The sequence below is a fragment of the Tamandua tetradactyla genome, chromosome 20 (assembly GCF_023851605.1).
Source record: "Tamandua tetradactyla isolate mTamTet1 chromosome 20, mTamTet1.pri, whole genome shotgun sequence".
In the NCBI taxonomy this organism is placed as follows: domain Eukaryota; kingdom Metazoa; phylum Chordata; class Mammalia; order Pilosa; family Myrmecophagidae; genus Tamandua; species Tamandua tetradactyla.
This window is the reverse complement of record NC_135346.1, coordinates 30,389,565-30,408,314: the sequence shown is the minus strand read 5'-3', so window position 1 is coordinate 30,408,314 and position 18,750 is coordinate 30,389,565.

The following is an 18,750-nucleotide window of genomic DNA, read 5'->3' as shown; positions in this document are numbered from 1 at the left end:
CTGGAGCCGCCCTACTTCAATACTTCTTAAAATATGCTGTTGTAAATTCCTTTATTGTTTAAGTCAATTACAGTGGAGTCTTCTCTTCCTTGAAGCAATAAGAACACTAAATGACCCAAATAGGTCTTGCTTATTGGGAAAGTCTCTGAGGAGAAAAGGAATTTTTCAATGCTAGTGGAATGGTAGAAAGAGGATGAGCTTCGGAGCCTCATGGTCCTAGATTCATCAGTTACCAGATGTGTGTGTCCTTGAACACATTAATTTATCTCTCTAGGCCTCAATTTCGTCATCTGTAAAATGGGAAGAATAACTTGTACTTTATCAGGTTGTTTGAAAGATTGAGACCATGCATAGGGTACTTGACATACAATAATGATGGCCATTTATAGAAAGATTATTTATTATTATTAGATTATTTATTATGATGATGATGGTGATCATCATCATCAATTTATTTGGATTCCAACATTATTGAATTTATGCTGATTTTCAAAATTATATTTAAAACAAGAAGCTAAAACTAAAGTTTTATGGAGTGAGGAAGACTCCATAATATATATCTTGCAAGGAAGCCTTTAGAATTCAATTTAGAAATTGTATTAGTTACAGTTCTCTAGAGAAACAGAATCAACAGGGAACACTCGCAAATATAAAATTTATAAAAGTGTCTCATGACCATGGGAACACAGAGTCTAAAACTGAAGGGCAGGCTGTGAAGCCGACAATTCTGATGGAGGGTCTGGACGAACTCCACAGGAGAGGTTCACCAGCCAAAGCAGGAAGAGAGCCTGTCCCTTCCGAATCCTCCTTAAAAGGATTCCAGTGATTAGATTAAGTATCACTCATTGCAGAAGACACTCCCCTTGGCTGATTACAAATGGAATCTGCTGTGGATTCAGCTGATGTGATCATGATTTATTCTATGAAATGTCCTCATTGTAACAGACAGGCCAGCACTTGCCCAACCAGACAAACAGGTACCACCACTTGGCTAAGTTGACACATGAACCTGACCATGACAGTCTACCCCTTGTCAACTTGGCAGCTAGACATATCACCTTAAACCATACCTAATTTCTAAATAAAAAAAAATAAAACACACATTTTTTCCTTTCACCTAAAAATACTCAACTGTCCTGCATATAACTGGAAACACATTAAATCTCTCCAGAATAGGGTGCAAGTCTTTGGGTAATATTCATTCTTAAACTCGAAATCTTACAACTTAAATAGTATAACAAGAACAAAACAGCATTACAGTCTTCGTTTCTGTAACTGATCACATGGTCGTACTTCATATTTATCACTACCTTCTTCCACTACCCATTCCATTTTCCCTTTACCCTCAGCAATCACTTCAGCTGGCCATGGTTCTTTGCCTGGTAGGGTGACCCAAACCTTCATTTTTGAAGTTTGAGAGCCATTGGTAGTCTTGCCTGGATTGGGTTGTTGCAGTTTTCCATTGATTTTAATCACAGGGCATGGTAGTACTAAAAGATGCCCTAGGGCATCTCCTATATTCCAAGAAAACTCTTCTTTACCTCCATTGTGCAGTTGCATCCCTATTTTCCCTGATAGTCAGGGTCAATCACCCCAGACAATAATGTAAATCTCCTTCTCGGCTTGTTTATCCAGGGGCATAAGTAGCTCAAAGTGACCAGGTGGCAGTCTTAGATTCCAGTTCAATGGAATCATTTTTGTTTCTCCTGGTGGAAGTACTCCCCCTTTTGGAACTAAAACCTGTAGACCAGCAGAGCTCAGGGTTGCAGGGACAGGAAGCAAAAACTTTCCTAGTGGATCACTAGGGGTAATAGTGAGTGGTACCACTCCCATTTTCACCTCGTAGTTCCTGAACCCATGGATCCTCGCTATGGGAGAAACAGCACCATTCAATGGATGCTGATTCAGAGCATATACAGCTTCCTGGAGAATATTACCCCTGTCTTTCAAGGTATTGCCACCTAGTTGGCACTGTAATTGAGTTTTCAAAAGGCCATTCCACAGTCCTATCAATCCAGCTTCTTCTGGATGATGGGGAACATGGTAAGACCAGAGAATTCCATTTGGAATACCATGACGATGCATAAGGCCACAGATGGTAGTTTTGTACCATCTGTAAGCGCACAGATGGTAGTTTTGGCAGAAGCATTGCATGCAGGGAAAGCAAATCCATATCCAGAGTATGTGTCTATTCCAGTTAGAACAAATCACTGCCCCTTCCATGAAGGGAGTGGTCCAATGTAATTAACCTGCCACCATGTAGCTGACTGATCACCTTGGGGAATGGTGCCATATCAGGGGCTAAGTTTGGGTCTCTGCTGCTGGCAGATTGGGCACTCAGAAGTGACTGTAGCCAAGTCAGCCTTGGTGAGTGGAAGTCCATGTTGCTGAGCCCATGCATAACTTCCATCCCTACCACCATGACCACTTTGTTCATGAGCCCATGGGCAATGACAGGAGTTGCTGGGGAAAGAGGCTGACTGGTATCCACAGAATGGGCCATCTTATCCACTTGATTATTAAAACCTTTCTCTGCTGAAGTCACCCTCTGGTGCACATTCACATGGGACACAAATATGTTCATGTTTTTAGCCCACTCAGAAAGGTCTGTCCACATGCTTCTTTCCCAGACCTCTTTGTCACCAATTTTCCAATTATGGTCTTTCCAAGTCCCTGACCATCCAGCCAAACCTCAGCAACAGCCATGAATCAGTATACAAATGCACCTCTGGCCAGTTCTCCTTCCAAGCAAAATGAACAACCAGTGCACTGCTCGAAGTTCTGCTCACTGGGAGGATTTTCCCTTACCACTGTCCTTCAAGGACACCCCAGAAAGGGGTTGTAGTGCTGCAGCTGTCTACTTTCGGGTGGTACCTGCATATCGTGCTGAACCATCTGTAAACCAGGCCCGAGTTTTCTCTTCCCCAGTCAATTCACTGTAAGGAACTCCCCAAGAAGCCATAGCTCTGGTCTGAGAAAGAGAAGGTAATGTGGCAGGAGTGGAGACCATGGGTATTTGGGCCACTTCCTCATGTAACTTACTTGTGCCTTCAGGACCTGCTCTGGCCCTATCTCATATATACCATTTCCTCTTAACAGTAGAGTGCTGCTGCACATGCCCAACTTTATGGCTTGGTGGGTCAGACAACACCCAGCTCATGATAGGCAACTCAGGTCTCATGGTAAGTTGGTGGCCCATGGTTAAGCGTTCAGTCCCTACTAAGGTCCAGTAGCAGGCCAAAAGCTGTTTCTCAAAAGGAGAGTAGTTATCTGCAGCAGATGGTAAGGCTCTGCTCCAAAATCCTAAGGGTCTGCATTGTGATTCTCTTATAGAGGCCCGCCCAAGGCTCCAGACAGCATCTCTATTTGCCACTGACACTTCCAGCACCATTGGATCTGCTGGATCATACGGCCCAAGTGGCAGAGCAGCTTGTATAGCAGCCTGGACCTGTCACAGAGCCTCCTCTTGCTCAGGTCCCCACTCAAAATTAGCACCTTTTCTAGTCACTCAATAAATGGGCCAGAGTAGCACACCCAAATGAGGACTATGTTGTCGCCAAAATCCAAAGAGAACAACTAGGTGTTGTGCCTCTTTTTTGGTCAGAGGAGGGGCCAGATATAGCAACTTATCCTTCACCTTAGAAGGGATATCTCGATATGCTATATACCACTGGACCTAGAAATTTCACTGAGGTGGAAGGCCCCAGTATTTTTGTTGGATTTATCTCCCATCCTCTGACATACAAATGCTTTACCAGTAAGTCTAGAGCAGTTGCTACTTCTTGCTCACTAGGTCCAATCATCATGATATCATCAATATAATGGACAAGTGTAATGTCTTGTGGGAGGAAGAAACGATCAAGGTCCCTGAAGACAAGATTATGACATAGGGCTGGAGAATTGAAATACCCCTGAGGTAGGAGAGTGAAAGTATATTGCTGACCTTGCCAGCTGAAAGCAAACTGTTTTTGGTGGCCCTTACTAATAGCTATTGAGAAAAAAGCATTTGCCAGATCAATAGCTGCATATGAGGTACCAGGGGATGTATTGATTTGCTCAAGCAATGATACCACATCTGGAACAGCAGCTGCATTTGGAGTTACCACCTGGTTGAGCTTACAATAATCCACTGTCATCGTCCAAGACCCATCTGTTTTCTGCACAGGCCAAATAGAAGAGTTGAATGGGGATGTGGTGGGAATCACCACCCCTGCATCCTTCAAGTCCTTAAGAGTGGCAGTAATCTCTGCAATCCCTCCAGGAATCTGGTGTTGCTTCTGATTTACTATTTTGCTAGGTAGGGGAAGTTCTAGAGGCTTCCACTTGGCCTTTCCCACCATAATAGCCCTCACTGCATGAGTTAGAGAGCCAATGTGGGGATTCTGCCAGTTGCTCAGTATGTCCATTCCAATTATACATTCTGGAACTATGGAAATAACTACTGAATGGGCCTGGGGGCCCACTGGACCCACTGTGAGATGGACCTGAGCTAAAACTCCATTGATTACCTCGTCTCCATAAGCCCCCACGCTTATAGGTGGACGAGAGTGATGTTTTGGGTCCCCTGGAATTAACATCACTTGTGAACCAGTGTCTAATAATCCCCAAAATATCTGATCATTTCCTTTCCCCCAATGCACAGTTACCCTGGTAAAAGGTCATCAGTCTTCATGGGGAAAGTTTGGAGGAAGATTAATAGTATAAATTTGTGGCAGTGTGACAGGGTTCTCCTCCAAAGGGACCTGGCCTCTCCTTCATTCAAGGGGCTCTGGGTCTATAAACTGTCTCAAGTCTGGAAATTGATTAAGGGGCCGTGACTTCATGTTTTTGTAATTCAGGTTACACTTCTGTTCACTTGACCTAGAACTCTTGTTTATACAGCTTGAACAAAAATTTAGTAGACTGCCCTTCTATTATATTTCTAGGTACCCCATGATTTACTAGCCAATGCCGCAAATCTCTGTGAGTCATATAATTTTGACTCCTGCTTTGAGTTTTCTGTCTATTATAATAGCCACATCTACCCTGTCTTTGGCAATTAAGTGCTGCCAACTCGGGATTCAGTCATCCCCATTGTGTTTAAGGCTTCCAGCTCAGTGACAGCAGCTCCTACAGTAATATCTGACCTACAGAGAAGTGCAACTACAGAGTTCTTCAGGGATGATGGCACTAGTCTCACAAATTTATTTCTCACTGTTCTGGTAAAAGGTGCATCCTCCAGACATTCCTGGCCTGTAAGAGCATCTTTGCATGATAAATCCACTCTAACATTCCAATCTCTCTAAGCCTCTGGATCCTCTCATCTACATTATACCAGGGTAGTTCTGGCATTTCAACCTCAGTAATGTCGGCCACCTTTTGATCCATGTTTCAACCAACCATCCAAACAAACTGTTAATACGTTTTCTAACCCCTCGAGCTATAACATTGAATGCAGAATCTCTGCTTAGTGGGCCCGTATCAATAAATTCAGCCTGATCCAGCCTTATATTCCTCCCACCATTATCCCACACCCTTAACATCCATTGCCACACATATTCCCCTGATTTCTGTCTATATAAATTGGAAAACTCACACAGTTCTTTTGGAATATAATGTACCTCCTCATGTGTGATACTTTGTACCTCACCTTTAGGGCCCTGTTGGGACTTTAGTCTAGTTAAAGGTCTGGAAGAAATGAGAGGTGTTGGGGGTGGGTCATGAAAAGAATTAGAAATATCTTCCAAGCCATTTGCTTCAGGGCATTCATTTGCAATGTCATCAGGATGAATCACTCCAGGGCTAATCCCTTCTGGAGGAGGTTGGGTGGCCAACTCCTTAAGGCAGGCTGGAGGTGGGGTGACTGTGTCCTCAGGGCAAACTATTACAGGGTTATCTAGAGAAGACTCAGCATGATCTAGGATTTCAACCTCATCCCCAACATCATTATCAATCCATATGTCACCATCCCATTTTTCAGGGTCCCACTCCTTTCCAATCAATGCCCTCACTTTAATGGCAGACAGCATGTAACATTGAGATTTCAGTTTATGTTGTAAAGTTGCTATCCTAACAATAAGATTCTGAGTCTGATTTTCAGAGATCTCAAGTCTACAGCTACAGGAAATAAGATTTTCCTTCAGGATACTCATAGAAACTTCTACATCTGTCTTATGGCACTTAAGCTTCTCATTTGAGGCCTTAAACCCATCCCTTTCACTCCTTAATGTATCCAGTGTATCTAACAACAACCAGCCAACATCTCTATACCTCTATTTCCACAACACTCTGTAAAGGTGTCAAAAACACATCCCCCAGAGCCTGGCTTCATACAAGTGAAGCATTAGGAGAATTGAATGGTGATATTTTGACTATCTCTTTTGCCAACTCACTCCATGGATTGGGAGTGTCATTCTGATTATGGGAATCAGAGTCCTTAGTGCCTTTGAGTCCAGTCAGAGTAGAAAGCCATTTATAAATACTCATTTTTAAGATTCTGTTTCTTAAGAACCACTTCTGGTTCCAAGTTGTATAGTTAGGGTTCTCTAGAGAAACAGAATCAACATGGAACAACACTCGCAAATATAAAATTTATAAAAGTGTCTCATGTGACCGTGGGAACACAGAGTCCAAAATCCGCAGGGCAGGCTGTGAAGCCAACGATTCTGATGGAGGGTCTGGATGAACTCCACAGGAGAGGCTCACCAGCTGAAGCAGGAAGAGAGCCTGTCTCTTCTGAATCCTCCTTAAAAAGTTTCCAGTGATTAGATTAAGTATCACTCATTGCGGAAGACATTCCCCATGGCTGAATACAAATGGAACCAGCTGTGGATGCAGCTGATGTGATCATGATTTAATTCTATGAAATGTCCTCATTGTAACAGACAAGCCAGCACTAGTTCAACCAGACAAACAGGTACCACCACTTGACCAAGTTGACACATCAACCCAACCATGACAGAAATATATGGCAGTATGTGAATACAATCACACCTGTAACAGTGACTGTTATTAAACAAACAGAGAAGCTACAAATGTCAGAGAGGATGTGGAGAAATTGGGACACTTATGCACTGCTGGTGGGAATGTATAATGTTTTAACCACTCTGGAAGAAAGTTTTTTGATTCCTTAGAAAACTAAATATCTAGTTGCCCTATGACCTGGCAATACCACTACTCAGTATATACCCAGAAAGGCTAAAAACAGTGACACAGACAGACATTTGCAAAATGATCTTCATAGCAGCATTATTTACAATTGCCAAAAGATGGAAACAATCCAAGTGCTCATCAACAGAAGATGAGTGGGTAAAGAAAATGTGGTATATATATATACAATGGAATATTATGCAGCAGTAAGATGAAATGATGTCCTGAAGCATATAACAACATGGATGAACTTTGAGGACATAATGATGAGTGAAATAAGCCAGACACAAAAAGACAGATAGTGTATGCTTTCACTTTTATGACCTTGGTAAAGGCAAACTCAGAGGCTTATAATTCAGAATACAGGGGACCTAGAGATACACAGAAGCTAGAGATGGGTGAATGGTTAGATAATGAAGTTGAACTTAAATGCAAGGGAATGGATAGCTCTAAAGACAGTTCATTAGTGGGTTTATAATATTGCCATATTGAAGGGGAACATAATTGAAAGGGGTTCTATAGAGCCATGTATCCCACCAATTAATACTACAAATATAAATTTTTGCATGGACTACTTCCAAGGTATCAAACTTGTATAAAGAGTAAATAATATCAGGGTAGAGGGGGGAAACAACTATTACATGCCATGGTGTGTGTTTAACAGGAAGACAGCAACAGTGCCACAGCAATACAGAGGTAAATAATTGGGGGGAGGAGGAACAGGGAGAGGACAAGAGTTAAGGGGAGATTAGGATTTTCTAATTGGTGAGGGAGTGTTTCTTGGTTATTTTTTTCTTAGGAGTAATGAAAACTGTATAAAACCGAGTGTTGACGATTATGCAACTAAGTGAGGATAATGTGAGACATGGACTGTTGACTTTGGACATTATACATGATGCCCAATGGGTGGAGGTGGCTGAAGGACACAATGGCAAATTGTGGTATATACATATAATAGAAATATCGTGCTGCTACAGAAAGGAAAGAAGTGGTGAGGCATGCAACAAGTTGAATGAACCTGGGGGACATTTTGTGATGCAAATAAGCCAAAAACAAAAGAGCAAATATTGTATGGTTGCATTTAGAAAATCTTTACAAGAAAATTTTGACCTAGACTGTAAGCTCTTATAGCAGTCACATTTAGTTTGGAGCTATAACTGTTATATCTAGATTTAGAGAGGCTGTGCTATATATGTATAACCTGGTATTTCCCTGGAACTTTGGGTACCTGTGTGACACCTAAAGCTGAGAATTGGAGTTCTGCAGGTCTAAAAGTTAGCATTGACACATTCAACAACGGTTAAAGAAATTGAAAAAGGCATCAGGCTTCAATTAGAGATAAGAATGAAGCCAATCGGCACTTCCGGGTCAAGATGGCGGCTTAACAATGTGCACAATTTAGTTCGTCCTCCAGAACAACTACTAAATAACCAGAAAGAGGAAACAGTACAGAACAGCTCCTGGGGCCATATCAGTGACCAGACACACACAGCATACCCCAGTCTGGACCAGCTGGACCGGCTGTGAGCCCCCCCAGAACCGTGCGTTCCCAAAGCTGCAGTGGCCGGCGCCCCTCACCTCCAGGCTGCTTCCCAGAGGGGAAAGGAGAGGAACTTTACCAGCAGCAGGGACTGAGCATAATCAAATGCCAATTGTGGAATTAATTAACAAATTTTGACTATTAAAAATAGGCCCCCAGCTTAGGTGAACCTGGTCAAAGCAGAGGTTGCTCATTTTTGCCCCGGCACCAAGTGGGCAGGGCTGATGGAAAAAGGGGGAAAAAAAGAAGGAAACAGAGGTTTTTGTGGCTGTGTTTCTACAAAGGCTTGACTGCCATTGGATATAGTGGCAGGACTTCTCAGGCTGCAACTGGCCCAGGCATAAGCAGAAGTGAGCTCTTTTGGGGGCTTGTCTGGTGCCTATGCCTTCCCCAGGGGAGGGGTGAAGCCCAACTCAGGTGGAATCCCTCCCTTAAGGAATTCAGACCCCAGGGCTTCGTAATTTGAAGCCATTAAAACCAGCCTACAACCTCTCTGTCTCCACCATGCCCCCAGCTGGGAGAGTCCGCCAAAGTTAAAGGTACCGCATCATCTTATGCTGGTGGGAACTGCAGGCAGACTAGCGCCACATACTGGGCAGGATAAGAAAAACAGAGTCCAGAGACTTCACAGGAAAGTCTTTCAACCTGCTGGGTCTCACCCTCAGGGAAAACCGATGCAGGTGACTCTTTCCTCCTGATAGGAGGCCAGTTTGGTCTGGGAAAATCTGGCTGGGGTCTATAATATCTAAGCAAACCCTGCTCAGGGTGTGTGGGGGGGAGGGAAAGGCACCATACAAGCAGAGCAATAAACAAGAAAACAAGGACTGAAAATATCTCCTCTGTTAAACAGAACTTAAGCTAGAGGTCCAGATAAAGCTGAACTGAATGTCAAAGAACAGATAGACAACAAATTCATCCAGCAAGAAAACCCCAAGTAAAAGAAGTGAAAGCAATCCCCAGAATCAACTAATTAAGGTAATTAAATGCCTAGATGCCAGCAAAATATAACAAATCACACCAGGAAAATTGAAGAGATGGCCCAGTCAAAGGAACAAACCAACAATTCAAATGAGATACAGGAGCTGAAACAATTAATTCAGAATATATGAATAGACATGGAAAACTTCATCAAAAACCAAATCAATGAATTGAGGGAGGATATAAAGAAGGCAAGGAATGAACAAAAAGAAGAAATCGAAAGTCTTAAAAAACAAATCACAGAACTTACGGGAATGAAAGGCAAGGTAGATGAGATGAAAAAAAACAATGGAAACCTACAATGGTAGATTACAAGAGACAGAACATAGGATTAGTGAACTGGAGGACGGAACATCTGAAATCTGGCAAGAAAAAGAAAATATAGGGGGAAAAATATGAGCAGAGACTCAGGGTATTGAAAGACAATATGAAGTGCATGAATATACATGTTGTAGGTGTCCCAGAAGGTGAAGAGAAGGGAAAAGGAGGAGAAAAGCTAATGGAGGAAATTATCACTGAAAATTTCCCAACTCTTATGAAAGACTTAAAATTACAGATCCAAGAAGTGCAGCATACCCCAAAGAGAACAGATCCAAATAGACATACTCCAAGACATTTACTAATCAGAATGTCAGAGGTCAAAGAGAAAGAGAAAATCTTGAAAGCAGCAAGAGAAAAGCAATCCATCACATACAAGGGAAGCCCAATAAGACTATGCACAGATCTCTCAGCAGAAACCATGGAGGCAAGAAGACAGTAGGATGATATACTTAAATTACTAAAAGAGAAAAACTGCCAACCAAGAATTCTATATCCAGCAAAACTGTCCTTCAAAAATGAGGGAGAAATTAAAACATTTTCAGACAAAAAATCACTGAGAGAATTTGTGACCAAGAGACCAGCTCTGCAAGAAACACTAAAGGGAGCACTAGAGACAGATATGAGACAGAAGAGAGGGGTGTGGAGAAGAGTGTAGAAAGGAAGACTAGGAGTAAAGGTAAAAAGAAGGAAAATTAGATATGACATATAAAATCCAGAAGGCAAAATAGTAGATGAAAGTACTACCCGTACACTAATAACACTGAATGTTAATGGATTAAACTCTCCAATCAAAAGACATAGTCTTGCAGAATGGATTAAAAAGAGGAACCATCTATATGCTGTCTCTACTCAAAGGACATGAGGGCAAGGACACAAATGGACATTTACACACCAATGTTTATAGCAGCATTATTTACAATTACCGAGAGATGGAAGCAGCCAAAATGTCCATCAACAGACGGTTGGCTAAACAAACTGTGGCATTTACATAAGATGGAATATTATGCAGTTGTAAGACAGAATAAAGCTATGAAGTATGTAACAACATGAATGGACCTTAGGGACATTGTGCTGAGTGTGATTAGCCAGAAACAAAAGGACAAATACTGTATGGTCTCACTGATATGAACTGACATTAGTGAATAAACTTGGAATATTTCCTTGGTAACAGAGACCATCAGGAGATAGAAATAGGGTAAGATATTGGATAATTGGAGCTGAAGGGATACAGATTGTGCAACAGGACTGAATATAAAAACTCAGAAATGGACAGCACAATATTACCTAACTGTAATACAATTATGTTAAAACACTGAATGAAGTTGCATATGAGAATGATAGAGGGAGGAGGGCTGGGGCATAAATGAAATCACAAAGAAAGGTAGATGATAAAGATTAAGATGGTATAATCTAGGAATGCCTAGAGTGTATAATGATAGTGACTAAATGTACAAATTTAAAAAATGTTTTTGCATGAGGAAGAACAAAAGAATGTCATTACTGCAGTGTGCTGAAAATAGATGGTAATTAATATTTTAAAATTTCAACTTATGTATGAGACTAAAGCAACAAATGTTTATTTCGTACAAATTTATACTTCAACTAGTGCATCTCCTAATATAACTTATGTAGATAGTTGGTTGAACACCTTAAGTACATGGAACTTTGTATAGGACATGAGATTTTGTTGGTTTGTCCAGGTGATGCCCTGATGAATCCCAGAGTGATTTGATAAGTGAGTGGAAAAGTATTTGCAAAGTCCCCTTTGGGGAATGGTGAGAACGGGGGAAAACTCAACTTCCCCAAGTTGAATTCTTGATATTCTCACAAGCAGTGTGGGCAACCAAAGCTATAGGCAGAGCCCCCAGTCTTGGGGTTTGTTCATATGAAACTTAACCCCACAGGGGAGAAGTCAAGCCTACTTAAAACTAGGCCTAAGAGTCACCCCCAAGAGTACCTCTTTTGTTGCTCAGATGTGGCCTCTCTCTCCAGCCAACACAGCAAGCAAACTCACCACCCTCCCCCTGTCTACATGGGACATGACTCCCAGGGGTATGGATCTTCCTGGCAACGTGGGAGAGAAATCCCAGAATGAGCTGAGATTCAGCATCAAGGGATTGAGAAAAACTCTAGAATGAGCTAAGATCCAGCATCAAGGGATTGAGAAAACCTTCTCAACCAAAAGGGGGAAGAGGGAAATGAGACAAAGTGTCAATGGCTGAGAGATTCCAAACAGAGTCGAGAGGTTATCCTGGAGGTTATTCTTACGCATTAAGTAGATATCACCTTGTTATTCAAGATGTAGTGGAGAGGCTGCAGGGAACTGCCTGAAAATGTACAGCTGTGTTCCAGTAGCCATGTTTCTTGATGATGATTGTATAATGATACAGCTTTCACAATGTGACTGTGTGATTGTGAAAACCTTGTGTCTATGCTCCTTTTATCTACCTTGTCAACAGATGAGTAGAACATATGGAATAAAAATAAATAATAGGGGAAACAAGTGTTAAAATAAATTTAGTTTGAAATGCTAGTGATCAATAAAAGGGAGGGGTAAGGGGTATGGTATGTAAATTTTTTTTCTGTTTTTGTTTTATTTTTCTGTTGTCCTTTTATTTATTTTTCTGAATTGATGCCAATGTCCTGGGAAATGATCATGATGATGAATATGCAACTATGTGATGATATTGTGAGTTGCTAAGTGTATGGTAGAGCGCAATGAGCATGTGTCAGGAATGTTTGTGTTTCTTTCTTGTAATTTTTTTTAATTAATAAAAAATTAAAAAAAAAAAAAGAATGAAGCCAATCAGGTTGGGACTAAAGTAAACCAGAATATAGGGGTAAGGAGGACATTGTCTGTATTTTAGAACTTTACCTACTGTCTAAGACCAAAGGAAGAGAGGTTTATTTTGCCCAAAACCTCAATTTTCTGTAGCACATAATTTAACTCAACTTGTCTAAATAGATCATTTAAACAACCCAAACACATGGAGCGCAGAACAGGAATGAGGACTTGTAATTCTGTATTGCTTAATGTAATGCCCAGATATATCCCAGGATATGTTGGGGCAGATAATCAAAAAGTATTGACAAAGTCCCTTGAGGAATGGGAGAAAAAATATGGAACTATCAAGCTTTACCACCAGGGAAAACCCTAATAAAGTCTCAAACATTAGGGACTCTCAAGTCAATAGGTCAAGCCCTTCAATCGTGAGGCTTGCTCTTGTGAAGCTTATTTATGTGGCGGAGAAGCTAAGCCTACCTATAGTTATGCCTAAGAGTTACTTCCAGAAAACCTCTTTTGTTGCTCAGATGTGGCCTCTCTCTCTCTCTAAGCCCAATTCTGCAAGTCAAATTATTACCCTGCCCACTACTTGGGACATGACATCCAGGAATGCAAGTCTTCCTGGCAATGTGCGACATGACTCCCAGGGATGAGCCTGGCCCTGGCACCATGGGATTGACAATGCCATCCTGACCAAAAGAGGGGGGAAGAATTGTAACAAATAAGTTATCAGTGGCTGAGAGAGTTCAAATAGAGTCAAGAGGTTATTCTGGAGGTTACTCTTACACAAGCTTCAGCTAGATATTGCTATTTACCATAGTTTGCCAAACCCCAATCAAAATGAGTCCTGCTAACCCTAAAAATACCTAGGATTCTATATAAGATTATACAGATGCTATATGTGCACTATAATCACTTTCCAGAAACATACAACCTCCTGGACCAGTAAGCCCTGAAATGCAGAGGGGCCAGCCTCTCCAGAACATCAACTAATTCCATCCCTTTATCCCACATTAATGACAGCCTCTTCCAACATGAAAAAGTTAGGATGAATATAGCCCAAATACTTTTAAAGATTAGGAGAAAGATCAAAGGAAAAAGTAGCATTATAACAGAAAAGATAGGATTTAACAAATAAGTATGATTGATGATTCATTATATTGATATTTCTGTTACTCTCCAGTGTCTTGAAGCAACAAGAAGTAAAAACTTAAAGTTGTGGAATTGTAACCCATACAAAACTCTGCAACATGTTCTATAATTACTTACTATAGTGTGCTTTGAAATTTACTGCTTTTTTGTATATACATTATTTTTCACAATGAAAAATAAAACTAAAAGAAAGCAAAAATAATTTCTTTGAAAACATATAAGAAAAATAGTTTAAATTTTGGGTTTTTACAATTACTTTAATTTACATTTTTAATTAAACATGTTCAAATTGTGCATATATTGAATACAATCACATTTTGTTTAATTTATTAAATCATAACTGTCACAATTATATGTAGAAATTTAATCTCAAATTATGTGAAAGTTTATTAAAAGCTATTACTGATTTTACTTAACTGAAGGCAAGAAAAGTAAATTGTAGAAAAAAGTTTTTAAAAAAGAAATATATGGCAGTGACATTACAAAACGAATGGTCATAAGGCAAAATAGGGTCTTAGGGAAAATACACTTAGCTCAGATAGTATATGACTTTCATTATTGCTAGGTCTCTTCACCACAACAAAAAGCAAAGTTAAACAATAGTTCACTATTCAGGTTGGAAGGATTGCTTTTATATGTACTTTACTGAACCAGGAGTTCAGTGATGTCCATTGATTAATAAAATGATGACATCAGAATTTCCTTAGAAACTTTCAGAAATAATCAGTTTCCCAGATTCCATCAGTGGAGAGCATTACTAATAGGTCTGAGAAGGGGTCTGTGTACTAGTTAGGACTCTCTCAGTTGCAAATAGCATAAACCCAACTTGAATTGGCTATAGCAAAAAAAAAAAAAAAAAAAAAAGTTAGTATTGGTTCTTGTAGCTGGATATCCCAGGGAGAAAGCTTCAGGCCTGGTTGGATCCAGGTGCTTACACCATGTCACCAGTTGTGTCTATCTATTTGTCTTTCTCTCTGTATCTCTGTCTCATCTCTTACTGTGATTTACTTCTCTGTTAGCTTCAATCTTAGCCAGCAGCTCCAAGCTGGTTGCTGCCAGCCTAGGGTCTCCAAGAAAGAGTGCATTTCTTTCTTTATAGCTCTGACAAAAGTCCTGACACTGCCTCTCCAAACCAAATTGGCTCCTGGACTGATCACTCTGTCTGTAATTGGCCAGGCATGGGGAACATGCTCACCCCTGGAGTATCAGGGGACTGAGTGGGGTCACCACCCAAACAGTGTAGGTTGTATGTGGGGCAAGGATGACTCTAAAGAAATATAGGGGCTATCCATGGGGGGAGAGGGAATGGATACTAAGCAGGCAAAAACACATCAGGGCTCAGAATCTTTGTTTCTTGTCATCGACCAATTGGTTCTGACTCAGGCAGGTTTGGGTATATCTGCTAGGTAGATCACTGGTTTGGGAACTTCTTGGAGCTGTGGAATCCCTTTCTTCCTAGGAAATCTTAAGTAGAAGCAAGTAAACGAAATAGACCAAAAAATGACCATAATGGAAGGAGGGGTTTCGGAGCCTCCCATCAGACCTAAGCAGCCCATAGTTTACCCCACACTCCTCTGTGCTCTCTTTATAGACCAGTGATTTCATTGCTCACTCAGGCTCTTTGGGCTCTGCTTCCCCTTCTCTGCATTTGGTGTGACAGGGGGCAGGGGGCCTCAAAGAGCTCGTCAAATGCTATCCCCACCTCTGTCCCCTACCCCTACACTAGAAGCCAGTGCCAGATGGGTAAATAGGGACAAAGGACCAGTGGCTGGCTTGGAAGGTGCGTCAGACATGCCACATTAGATGCTTCTGGCTTTGAAAGCCCATCCTGGCCTGAGGCCAAATGGCTTTGTGAGCTCTGCAGAGCTACTGGGCTTGGGGCTGCGTGGGCGCTGATGACCTGCCTGTCTGCCAGTGACGAAGGGGATGGCGGCAGCGCTGCATCGGTTGTAGCAGAGGGAGATGCTACGGGGACACACTGGCTGGGGAGACGTGATGGAGGATGAAGCCAATTTCACACTTTATTAGTCAGTGCAGGGCCAATTGAGGCCATCCTGAAACTGGGCTGAGGCCCCAACTCACCCTCCTCCCTTTGCCAGCAAGAAACTCTTAGTGAAGGAGCAGTATTTTTTTTTCTACTCAAAATCCCACAGCATTCAAACAAGGGGTTTGTATCCCTTTTATTCTGCAAAAGAATGCTGCAGTCTAAGGGGCATGCTGGGAAAACAGAATCAAAGGTAAGCAAATTGGAAGGGCCCTTGAGCCCTGCTGTTCACTCACTCACTCATTCATTCATTCATTCATTCATTCATCCATCATCCTTTCAACAGATACGTATTGGGAGTCAACTACATGCCAGCAATCTGAACTTGGAGCTAAATGTAAAAAACAAAAAGACCCTTTGATGTCTTCATGGAACCCTCATTCATTCATTTGTTCATTCATTCAACAGTTTTTTGCTGTGGATACAGTGTAAACAAGACAGAAATAGTTCCTGCCTTCATGGAATTGATTCAGTGGGAAAGACCCTCAAGCAAAAAGGCAATTTCAATAGAGGGCAGGAAGGACCTGAGTAGAGCTACACACAATAAGAGCACCTGAACCAAGCAAGGAAAACTTCCTGGAGGAAGTGACATGTCACTGAGATTTGAAAAAGGATGTAGTTGGGGTGGGGAGTGGCATGGGGATGGGAGTTCCACCTAGATGGAAGAACATGAACAAAAGAGGGCAGAAGGAGCATGTACAAGATTCAGAGCACAGAATTCAATGAGGGGTAGGGATAAACAGGTGCCAGACCACCATGAAGTCACCGACATAAACCATGGAAGGAGTGACATGGTTGGGTCTGTATTTCTGAAAGCTGACCCTGGTGGTGCCATGTGAAGAACAGATCTGCCTCAGTCAATTCCCAGACTTGAGATAGTCTATAGACCAGAACCCCTTGAATGAGGGGAGGCCGGTCCCCTTGGAGGACCTGCTATGTTGACAAAAATGTATACTGTTAATCTTCCTCCCAGTCTTCCCCAAAAGAAGTCATTGTCTTATTTAGAGATTAAGTGTGGTTTAAGGAGCTATTTATGGGTGCCAAGTTGACAAGAGGTAGACCGTAATGTTTAAATCCATGTGTCAACTTGGTTAGGTTATGGTGTCCAGTTGTTTGGCCAAGAAAGCACGGGCCTGATTGCAACTGTGAAGATAGTTTGTGGATTTAAGTCATCGGTAAGTTGATTGCATCTATGGCTGAGTACATCTACAATCAACAAAGGAGATTGCCTTCAGCAATGAGAAAAGTTTCATCCCATGGTGAAGGTCTTTAAGGGAGAACTGAGGATTTCAGTAGTCAAAAAGAAATTCTATCTCTACTTCAGCTAGCCAGCTTCTCCTGGGGAATTCACTGAAACTTCCATTGGAGTTAACATGCCAATCCCCTAAGTCACATGAGCCTATAGTATTCCTATAGTAAATCTCATATTTACATATATCTCCTGTCTGGAGAACTGTAACTAATACAGATGATAAATGAATAGCAAGAAAATAAGAGGGAGTGATAAATTCTACAATGAAAATAAGACAGGTTGATGTCCTAGAGAGAGTGTCTGAAAGCTGCCCAGACTGAGTGGTCAGGGAAGACATCGTTGAGGAGCTGATGTCATGCTGAGACCTGCATGGCGAGAAGCAGCAGTCTCCGGAAGAGCTGGGGGAGAAGCATACCAAGGAAGGGAGTAGCCAGTAAAAAGGTCCTTAGAGTAACTGACAAGTAGGAAGAAAGCAAGGAAGCAAAGGTGGCTGTAGCGTGCCAGTCAAGGGGGAGGGTAATACAAGATGAGTGGGAAGGCACTTGGGACCCAGACCACACAGGGCTTTTTAGGTCAGAATAAGGAGTCTGGATTCTGTTTAGCTTTAAGAAGAGGAGTGATAGTCTTTAGCTTCCTTTTTCGAAGAATCCCTCTGACTGCTCTATGGGGAGTGGACAAGGGGTGAGGGACAAGGGTGGGAACAGAGAGGCCGGGCAGGAGGCTCCTGCAGTGGTGCAGGAGAATGATGGTGGTGGCTTTGTCGGCCAGATAGAAAGAAGTGGACCAATTTCAGAAAGCTTTTGAAGGTTGACAGGACTCACTGAAGGACTAAATGAGAGGGATTGAGAGGAAGAGAGAAATCAGGGAAGAGTACCAGGTTTGGGGGATGAATAATTGAGTGGATGATGGTGCCACTTACTGAAAGGCGACGACTGAGGGAGAGGTGCTTTGGGGTTGCAGTAGGGTGGAGGGAGGAGAAAATCGAGTGTTTTGCTTGGTCTGACCATGAGCAAATGGGTACCAAACACTTCACATGGGGTCTAGCAGAGAGAAATCTCTTCTTGCCAGATCTCTGTTCACTGAACATCCCTTCCCTGACATTACCCATTTCTACCCCTGGGGCCCTTCCTGGTGCTGATGGCTTCCCTGGATGAGGGCCCAGAGCCCAGGGCAGGGAACAGTCTCACTCTAGAAGCAAGGCCAGACCTGTCCTGGCAGGAGTGAGAGTTGGGAGTAGGAAAGGACCCAGCTCTTTCCTCTAAGATTCACCTTTTTATTCCCCTTAGGGTTCTCTGTACTCTTGTGGCTCCACCCCCCACCCCACCCCCGCTGCTCTTTCGTGTTCAGGGACCTCTAAGACAAGATGAGTTTCCAAAAGAACTTTACTGCCTACTGAGGAGACAAAACAAGCCGACAGCCACCGAGACTCCAACAGCGCAAGTCGAGATAAGTTTCCAAAGCCCAGGTGTCTGATTTTGCAACCCTGATTCTTTGGCCCCAGACTCCTCACCCTCCTTCCTTGCCCTAAGCTTCCTGCCTCTCTCTCCAGT